The 9878-nt window shown below is 49.0% G+C and overlaps 1 pseudogene; it reads left to right on the top strand.

The window, feature by feature from the left end:
• The first annotated feature begins 6037 nt into the window (after positions 1–6037).
• LOC121482479 lies at positions 6038–6521 on the top strand (annotated as a pseudogene).
• The last annotated feature ends 3357 nt before the right edge of the window (positions 6522–9878 follow it).

The raw sequence follows: 9878 nt of genomic DNA, 5'->3' as shown, positions 1-9878 counted from the left end.
CTGGCAGAAGGGGCTGGGGATCATGGAGTCATTCAACACCATACATGACACAGGGGGCCAGGCCTTTATATCCCCTGTGTCAGTTAGTCACTGGCTACAAGTCATCCCATTGGGGGAAGAGGGGTGCATAAGCCTCGAGTCATCAGCTCTGGGCAAAGCTGTCCTGTAGGTCAAGGCCAGTTCTCGAGAGAGCACTGAAACAGTGAGCCTTTCAACTGGGGATGAGCCCCGTGGTCAGCGCAGGGCTGACCTGGCTGGACACCACAGCATCCACAAACAATGGCCTGCTAATACCACAAGGAAAGAGTAGGATAGACACCACGAAAAGCCTTTTGGGGAAGCTGGATGCTCTGGAGCTCCTTGTAGCCGCTAATCACTAGAGCCAATGGACAGAGAATGGCCTTAACCCAACTGCATCTTTATTTATTTATTTGAGAAAGCGAGAATGAGAGAACATGAGCAAGGGGGGAAGGGGCAGAGGGAAAGGGAGAAGCAGCCCCTTTCCCCCCCATGTGGGGAGCTCAATGCAGGGCTTGATCCCAGGACCCCAGGATCTGACAGGATCTGAAGGCAGACGCTTAACTGCCTGAGCCACCCAGATGCCCCTGCCAGGTGCTGTTGCAAGCACTTTATGTCTGTTAACCTAATTTAAACCTCAACACAACCCTGTGAATAAGACATTATTATTTACCATTCCCATTTTACAGATAAGGAGACTGTGGCCAGGAGAGGTTACTTAATTTGCCCAAGTGAGAAGTAGGAAGTGGGGGAGACAGGATTTGAACCCAGGTATCCTGACTTATGAGGGCTACACCACCACTCTGTTGGCCTTGGCTGTCCCTCTAGCTGGGGTAGATGAGTGCTAGAAACCAGAAGACCAACCTAGATGCCACCAGGTGAGCATGTTTTATAAATCTTGGCATACATCAGAGTCAGCCATGGTTGACTGCTACATGACAGCATCTAGGGCCTCATCCTGAATCAGGACCCAGGGCTGAGAGGCAGGTGACAATCCATACATTTAAGAAGCTCCCCGGGTATTCTGATGCTGGCGGTCCGGAGGCAACTCTGAAACCTCACAATTATTCAGATGAAAAGCAAAGGCCAGGCTCAAGTCCTAGTTCTTGCGCTTTCTACCTGTGTGACCTTGGAAAAGTTAATTAACCTCTCAGCCTCAAATTTTCTCAAATCTAAAATAAAAATAATAATAATGTTCCTCTTAAGATTTTATGAGGTTTCAACTGTGAGTTACTGCACATAGAGCATAATTATGTATATTTTCAAACTATATGTATATCTTACATATATATTGCATATTACATAAGACATATATATTAGACAAAGATCAGGTAGGCTGAATTATTAAGGGTGGTTTTCCGTAGGGAGGGAATTAAGAAGGTGGAGTAAAGTGGGTAGAGAATGGACTGAAAGAAGTGTTCACTTGTTACTCTATGTATTAGATTTTTATTTTATATTTTATTTTATTTTATTTTTGGAGGGAAAGAGACTATGAGCAGGAGGGAGAGTGAGAGACAGAGAGAGAGACAATCTCAAGAGGGAGAGACAGAGAGAGAGACAATCTGAAGGCAGTCCATGCCTTAGCATGGAGCCCTACACTGGGCTCAATCTCAAGACCCTGAGATCCTGACATGAGCAGAAATCAAGAGTCAGACACTTAACCCACTGAACCACCCAGCCGCCCCAAATGTTAAGTTTTCAGAAAGAGAAGATATTAAAGTACTGCATATAGCAGCGCCTGGGTGGGTTATTTGGTTAAACATCTGCCTTTGGCTCAGGTCATGATCTCAGGGTCCCGAGATCTAACCTTCAGTCCAGCTCCCTGCTCAGCAGGGAGCCTGTTTCTCCTGCTGTCTGCCCCACTACCCTGCTCATGCTAGCAAGCTCATGCTTTCTCTCTCTCTGTCTCAAATGAATAAAATCCTTAAAAATATAAAGTACTTCGGATAGAAAATGTGTTTGTATTTCATCAAAACCAAACAGGCCAAATAGAATCATCTAGATAAGGCACCGGGCACACAGTAGGTGCTCAATTAATGGTAGCTGTTGCCATTATTGTCCTCATCCACAAACATTTGTTGAGTGTCTATTATGTGCGAGCCATCATATTCAGGCTCCACAGGGAGGCAGGGAAGTACAAAACAAAGTCCCTGCTCTTACATGCACAAAAACCCCCAAACGCCCAATGGCAGTGTTTACTTTGGGTCCAATGAGTGCTATAGAAAATAAAGCCTTTAAGAAGTTGAAATGAGAGAGAGATCATTTCCAGCTGGCCTCTTCAGGGGAGGTGGGGCTTGTGCGAGGCATTGAGGAAGAGGCAAGATTTCAATAGGCAGAGAAAGGGGGAAAGAACATTCCAATGGCAGAAAAGAGCTTGGTTCAAAGGGCAAAGGGACTCGGTAGGCATGCGCAGGTGCCACCGAGGGGACATTTGCCCAGCTCCCCAGGGTCTGCAGGAGACAACCCTGCCCGATCCGACGCAGGCCGAGCGGGCCTCCCCTCCCTCAACTGCAACAGCACAATCTCTAGCCCCAGCCCTTCCGGTACCCGGTACCCGGAAGGGGGCCAGGAGGGACTTTCTTTACGATTCTTGACCCTTGTGGGCTGAGCCTAGAATGGGAAGCCAAGTAGCCGCAGCGATTAAAAAAAAAAAAAAAAAAGTGGATCCTTTCCCTTCACCGCTGGGGCCCAAGGGCATGTAGGGCCCACGCAGCGAGTGGTGGGTGCAGGAGGGACGGCACACGGCAGCGTGCATGTGCGTGCATGTGCGTGCTGCTACGTGCGGCCCGTGTGGGGATCGACGCGTGAGCGCGCACGTTGTAATGACATGTGGTATTTCCTGCGATTGTGTGCCGTGATATACGGGGCTGAGTTATGAGCGCAGTGTGTGCTGACCGCATTCCTGGAGGCTAATCTCTGTGAGCGCCCGAGCTGGGGGCAGCGGGAAACAGGCGGCCGGCGACGGAGCTGGGCGCAGAGCACGTCTCGGCCTCCCGTGGGCAGCCCGGCCCGGGCCGGCGGGGGAGCCAGGGGAGGCAGCGTGGCAACGTTCGCCCCGGGCACTGAAGGATCCGGCACAAAGCCGGTGGCATTTACATTCCAGGCAGCGCCAGAGGGGCCCCTTCATCAGCCAAGTGCCCGCACCGTGGCACCCCGACGGCTTCCCAGATCTGGTCCCCTTGTGTGTATAGCCACAGCGTGTATACAGAGACGAGAGATAAACACTTAAAAAAAAAAAAAAAAAAAAAAAAAAAAAAAAACCTTAAAGCTTGATTAGCTGAACACCACAAGGCCCTGGGAAATTGAATTTAAGAAAAATTTGGATAATTGGAACAGCGTATAATATCGAGAATGTTAAATACACAAGTCGGCTGAGCACACAGAGTTTATGGCAAGCTCTGATTAAAATGAAGTTTCTGATAATCAAAGTTTTAATGGCAGAGGCTCATTTGAATTTCTTCTGTCTAGAAGGGAGATTAGATATCGTGTGCACAGAATATCTTGTGATAGTTTCCATTCTTCCCGATTCCAGTTGGGTCACATACACGCTTTGTATGTGTGTATTTATTTCAGGGAAAGTGCTCTATCCTCTGGTCGGCCCCCAACTAGCCCAAACAGGACTTGCCACAGATGTGTTTATCAGATTGCTCTGCAAATGCTTGGAGAGGAAAAGTCTGCCTATCGTCTAAGTGATTTCAAAATCAAAGCCATCCCAGGCACACCAGAAGCCTAAAGCAGCCAAGAGATAGGCCGAGTTTATAAACTTCCATAATATGTTTATTGCAAGGATGGCAATTACCCAATATCCCTGCCCTCCTGGGTCTTAGATCAGAATATTTCCACAAAAAGAAATCTGTGTTCGCCTGCATTTAACCAGTCATAATTCCAGATGTCTGGAATATTCCAACACCAGGCATGGGGCTGGGGAGGAAGAAAGGAAGCTGCTGATCATTGTCAGAGCCTCGCCGTCGTCTGCGGTGGCATGTCTAGTGTGGCTGCTCTCCCTCCTCCTCCTCAGCCTAAGGTCCAGGTGTCACAGGAGTATCGTTGTGTTTGGGGAGGTGGTGGTGTAGGGGGAACAGCCGTCCTGGGCCACATACAGGCTTTTCTGTCCTGCTCTGGAAACTCGACGCGTCACATCGGAGACGTAATTTCTTAATGAAATGACTGGAGTGTTCGTAATTTACGCCAGAAGGGAAAATGCTGACCTGGCAGAAAGGACACTTGTTCCTGCGGTTGCAGGAGGACGTGTGGGCCCCATCACTCAGGAATGAATCAGACCGGCCTCACAGGGCAGCCGGCTGAGAGAATTGCCTCCTCGCGTGCTCCTATAAAGTGTTAAGGTTATTTACGGCGTGCGTACATTGACGGCCCATTCGGCCGTGTTCGTTGGAACACAAACTTGTGTGAGTTCCATCACTTGTCCCAGACTCCTTCCTGAGCCTTAATAAAAAAGGCAGGCTGTTCTAGAGAATCATCGGTAGGACTGACTCTGCCCTTTCCTCTGGGGCTCTTCTGGCAAACATTACACATGGCAACATCCCATTAGAGGAAGGTGAGGACTCATTTCACAGGTGCTAAGACTGATATGAAGATTTTGCCCCCGTGACACCTTATAGCCAATGGCATGGATTTTTTTTACCACCTCCCATGCCCCGCCCCCCCCTCCAGCAAACTGAGATGCCGTGGCTTGGCTATGGCGTGGTTGAACAGGTCCGCTTATTTCTGATCGTTATGGGGCTGGGGGTGGGGTCTTAAAGTCTGAAGCCTTTGTCCTGTGTTTGCCACCGGGCCAAGAGGCGTCAGTTAAGGCCAAGTGCAAGAAGACTTTCTCCACTGGTCTCTATGCCAAAAAGTCTCCAAAGTGAGATAACACACACCCTAAGTGTTACCATTACCTTTGAGGGGTAGTGGTAATGGGTTGAATTGTGTCCCACCAAAATTCATATGTTGAAGCCCCAGTACCTCTGAATATGACCTTATTTGAAGATAAGATATTTATAGAGGTAATGAAGTTAAAATGAGGTCATTGGGGTGGACCTAAAAAATATGACTAATGTCCTTATAAAAAGGGAATATTTAAACACAGACATAGAGGGAAGACAATGTGAAGAGACACAGGAAAAAGACAAGCCAGGGAGAGAGGCCTGGAACCAATGCCCTTCTTACAGCCCTCAAAAGGAATCAACCCTGCCAACACCTTCATCCTGGACGTCTGGCCTCCAGAATGGTGAGACAGCACATTTCTATTGTTTAAGCCATGCAAAGAACGTGTGCTTCTTTGTTCTGATAGCCCTAGCAAACTAACATAGGTAGGAAGAAAATACCAGACCTTTAGAACTTTCATTTATATCACGATGGTAGTTTGGCTTATTTTTTTTAAGGTTTTTATTTATTTGAGAGAGAGAAGGAGAGCAAGCTCATGAGGGGCAGAAAGAGAGAAGCAGGCTCCCCACTGAGCATGGAGCCTGATGTAGGACTCGATCCCAAGACCCTGATTATCATGACCTGAGGTGAAATCAAGAGTTAGATGCTTAACTGACTGAGCCACTCAGGTGCCCCAGGAGTTTGGCTTACTGATCCTGATTCATTGCTCACCTGGAATAGAAACAACACCACTTACATGTGACTTTGCGGTGCCTCCCTTTGTGGGTGGAATATACTACTCCCACCTCAGGGAAGTTGGGCTTGAGCAAGACTGCTACCAGACGTGGCCCATGAGCAGGCATTTTAAATGTGTTGCATGGTACGGTTTGCCCTTTTTTTTTTTTTTTAAGATTTTATTTATTTACTCATGACAGACACACAGAGAGAGAGAGAGAGAGGCAGAGACACAGGCAGAGGGAGAAGCAGGCTCCATGCAGGGAGCCTGACGTGGGACTTGATCCCGGGTCTCCAGGATCAGGCCCTGGTCCAAAGGCAGGCGCTAAACCGCTGAGCCACCCAGGCTGCCCCGGTTTGCCCTTTTGAGCTTCTGCCATCATTAGGAGAAGAACAGGTCCTAGGAGGCTATAGTCACATGGGCCAGGGCTCCAGGCTGCGCAAAATCTGTGACCTGGAGCTCCTTCCATCTCCGACTGCCATAGTGAGAGCAGCTGCCACCACATCTGCCCACCTGCAGTGGATGGTCAGGTAGGACTGCTCCAGCTTCCTGATGAAGACATACAGCACCGATCTCAATAATCTGAAGGAAAGCAACTCCTTTCACTACAACATGCTGACTCACCACTAGACTGTGGGCATATAGCCAGGGCCCGACAACAGAGGTGTAGTGGTGCTCATGAAGCAGAGTTCCCGCCAGTGAAAACCCATCACCTCCTACTTGTGGACCACCATGAACCAGAATGCCCGCCACTCTCAGCAGCACCAGGCCCATGATCCACAAGAACAACCACTGCCCAGATCTGTGCATGGCTGACATTTGCAGAGCTGGTGCCATCCTGTGCAGCCAGAAGCCAGAAATGGTGAAGAGGAAGCCAGCCCACCCCATCAAGAGCTCCTGAGCACTTGCTCTCCCCCACCTCCAAAGCAATAAAGATGTCAACCACCTCAAACAAACAAACAAAAACAAAAAATTCGTGACCTGGAACCATGCCTGGCCAACCCACAGTCTGAAATAGCCAAGCCCAGGCAGGATTAATCAAACCCCCAAAACCTTGCAGGATGAACAAGAAAAATAAATGCCCATTATTGTAAGCCACTGAGTTTCAGAGTGTTTGTTCTGCAGCATTATTGTAGCAAGAGCTGACTATTACAATGACCAATGTGCAACATGCAGATTGACCCTGGGGCCTGGTTTGGGCTGTATGTCACCACTCAGCATCCAGTGTGACAGCTGAGGAGTGCTAAGGCAAGAGTGGCAGTTCCATAACTTGGACATCATCTGCCTCAAATGATTTTTCACTTTCAGCAAATGGCCTATTATGAGTGCCACATTGTGTGAATTTACGGATTATATTATGTTCCTCTAACCAAACTAATCATCACAAAATGGGCAAGGGGCTTGAAACGGTTCCTGTAAATGAAACTGTGGCTTGAAGATAGTCCCATAGAAGAAAGCTTAGGCTAAGAACCCGGCAGAGCTCACAGTTCTCCTACTTTGAGAGCTAGTTCATTTTAAAGTGTTCACACTTTAGAAGACAATTTGAAATATGGCTTTTTGACTCCTATTGTTAATAATGGACCACACACACAGGCATATGGCCTCAGGATCTTAGCAAAAAGCATTAGCACATGAGTGTAAGTTATGAGTGAATAAATATACATAGAGTGGAGGGGGGGTTGCTAAAAGTGTTTCACTGTTGGGATTGAGACCACTGGAAAGTCACTTGAAAGTCAGTTCACCAAAATGAAAGGAAAGGAAAAGACAGAAGAGGAGAGAGGAGGGAAATGGAGGGGAGAGGAGGAGAGGAAGAGAGGGAAGGGAAGGGGAGGGAAGGGAAGGGAAGGGAAGGGAAGGGAAGGGAAGGGAAGGGAAAGGAAGAGGAGAGGAGAGGAGAGGAGAGGAGAGGAGAGGAGAAAGAAAAGAGGTGCCTCGCTGGCTTAGTCAGTAATATGGCCAACTCTTGATCTCAGGGTTATGAGTTTGAGACCCATGTTGGATGTAGAGATCACTTAAAAATAAAATCTTTTAAGAAGAAAAAAGGAACTCAGCTTACCCTATCGAACTGATTTATTAACTTGTTGGGTGAGTTCATTTGTGTTTAATGTTGTGGAATTATGATGGTGCTATCATTGAACACAGGAAAGGCCTGTCCCCTCAAAGAACAGAGTGCGGAGCCATGGGCTCTCTCCAGTGTTGCAGTGTGTTCACTCTGTCTCTGAAGCCTGGGGCAGAGATGATGTCATGGAAAAAGTGATGACACACCTCCGTGCCAGGCCTGAGGAGCACCATCCAGAACTAGAAGCCGAAGTGTCTGTGGTAGCCAGAGTGCCTGGGGCCTTCACAGATCAAAGGCCCTGCTCCCAGCCCAGAGGCTCCTCCTAGCTTTGCGAAGTCCCAAAAGGAACCCCTCTGTTGGCCTGTCCCAACTCCAACAGCACCATTTAAGATGTGGAGACAAGGTCCCATAACTTGGACAGCCGGAAACTCTGCTCTGAACTGGAAACTGCTCTGAACCCATTAGGTTCCTCGCGCTCCATCATGCAAACCTTGCCCTGAGCGTAGTCCCTGGGCTGCTGGGGTGAAGGCTTTGTAATGGAGCGAGACCTCCTGACCATGGGGGAGTCTGGGAAAGAAAGGGTCCAAAGGGGAAGGTGGGAAGCTTAAGGGAGAGTCTCTAGGGTGCCAGGGCGAGGCATGAAAGAGAGCTTGGGAAGAAGCCCATGGAAGATGCGTCTCTACATCTGGTGGTGGGCCTGGCATGGCCCAGCTGTGGCTCAGCAGGACCAGCAGTCAAGAAACAGAATTGCGTGCAGGGCAGGGGGGAATAAGGGCAAGCTGGCACCTTCTAGCACCTTCTGTCGTTCACTGCACCAAACCACGATGACCAGACAGGAGCAGTAACTGCTTCTCCTCCACCTTCCAAATGTTGTACACATTTCTCTTCTGACTCCGCTCTCATCAGGAACGGTGAAAGGTAAAGAAGTGGGGGGGGTTGGGGGTGGGAACATTGCTCCTGCCTGGCCAAGGTGACCACAATACGAAATCACCAAGGGGTCCAGATTTGAACAGATTGCCAGAAGCTCTGTGGTCACTCTTTGGCCCAGCTAGTTTCGAAGTGAAGATTATGCTGCAAACATTTTGGACCGCAAGATTGTCTGGTGGACTCAGTTCATGAAAGGGAAAGCCTTCACTGGGTAGTGTCTTCCAAGCCCAATGCCATCCTTTTAAGCCACTCATGACTTGAGAAGGATGATTTCAGGCTGAGAGACTCAGAGAGAGGAATAGCTAAGGGCCTGTAGCAGATTGTATTTTCCAAAGATGGGCACTGCTAAGGACTGAGCAGTGTCCCCCCACCCTGAAAGTCATGGGGTGAAGCCCTAATCCACAGTGGGGCTGTATTTGGAGATAGAGCCTATAAGGAGGTAATTAAGGTTAAATTAAATCACAGGGTTGGGGCCCTAATCCATTCAGACTAGTATCCATATAAAAAGAGAAAGCCACTCCAAGGATCCGCCCACAGAGGAGAGGTCATGTGAGGATACTGGGAGCCTTCAAGCCAAGGAGACAGGCCTCAGGAGAAACCAAACCTGCCGACACCTTGCTCTGAGACTTTTAGCCTCCAGAACTTCGAGAACAGTAAATTTCTATTGTTTAAGCCCCACATCTCCGGCCTGCGAGATTCTGTTCTGGCAGCCCCAGCAGATGAATACAGACACTGCGGTATCTCCCAACTCACAGGGTCTTCTTCAAGGTGATAATGACATTCCAATGATGATGTCGCTTCCCGTGATGGAGCCTATGCCCCTTCCCTTGAACCAGATCAAGCAGTTGTGACCGCCTCATCTAGTACAAGACAGCAGAAGCGAAGCTATTGGGACATCTGAGGCTAGGTCTTAAAATTGCTATGCGCGGCTACCTTGTTTCCTGGGGACACTCGCCCTCCGAACCTAGCCACCATGCTCCAAGGAAACCAGGAAGCGGCATGCTGAGGCCACATGGACAACCCCGGCTGAGGTTCCGGCAGACAGCCAGCACCAGCACTAGATCTGTGAGCAAGAGCCTTCCGATGACTCTAGTCCCCAGCAGTCAAGCCACCCCAGGGACACTGTGCAGAGCAGAGACAAGCTGTCCCCCACTGGCCTTGCCCAGGCTGCAGATTTGTAAGCAAAATGAATGATTGTTGTTTTGAGCCACTAATTTGGAGGTGGCTTATTAAGCAGACTACCAGAGCAGAAGTCTGCAGAACAAATGCATC

Source organism: Vulpes lagopus, chromosome X (assembly GCF_018345385.1).
Source record: "Vulpes lagopus strain Blue_001 chromosome X, ASM1834538v1, whole genome shotgun sequence".
Classification (NCBI taxonomy): Eukaryota; Metazoa; Chordata; class Mammalia; order Carnivora; family Canidae; genus Vulpes; species Vulpes lagopus.
The sequence above is the reverse complement of the archived record's forward strand: the minus strand, read 5'-3'. Positions and strand labels throughout refer to the sequence as shown.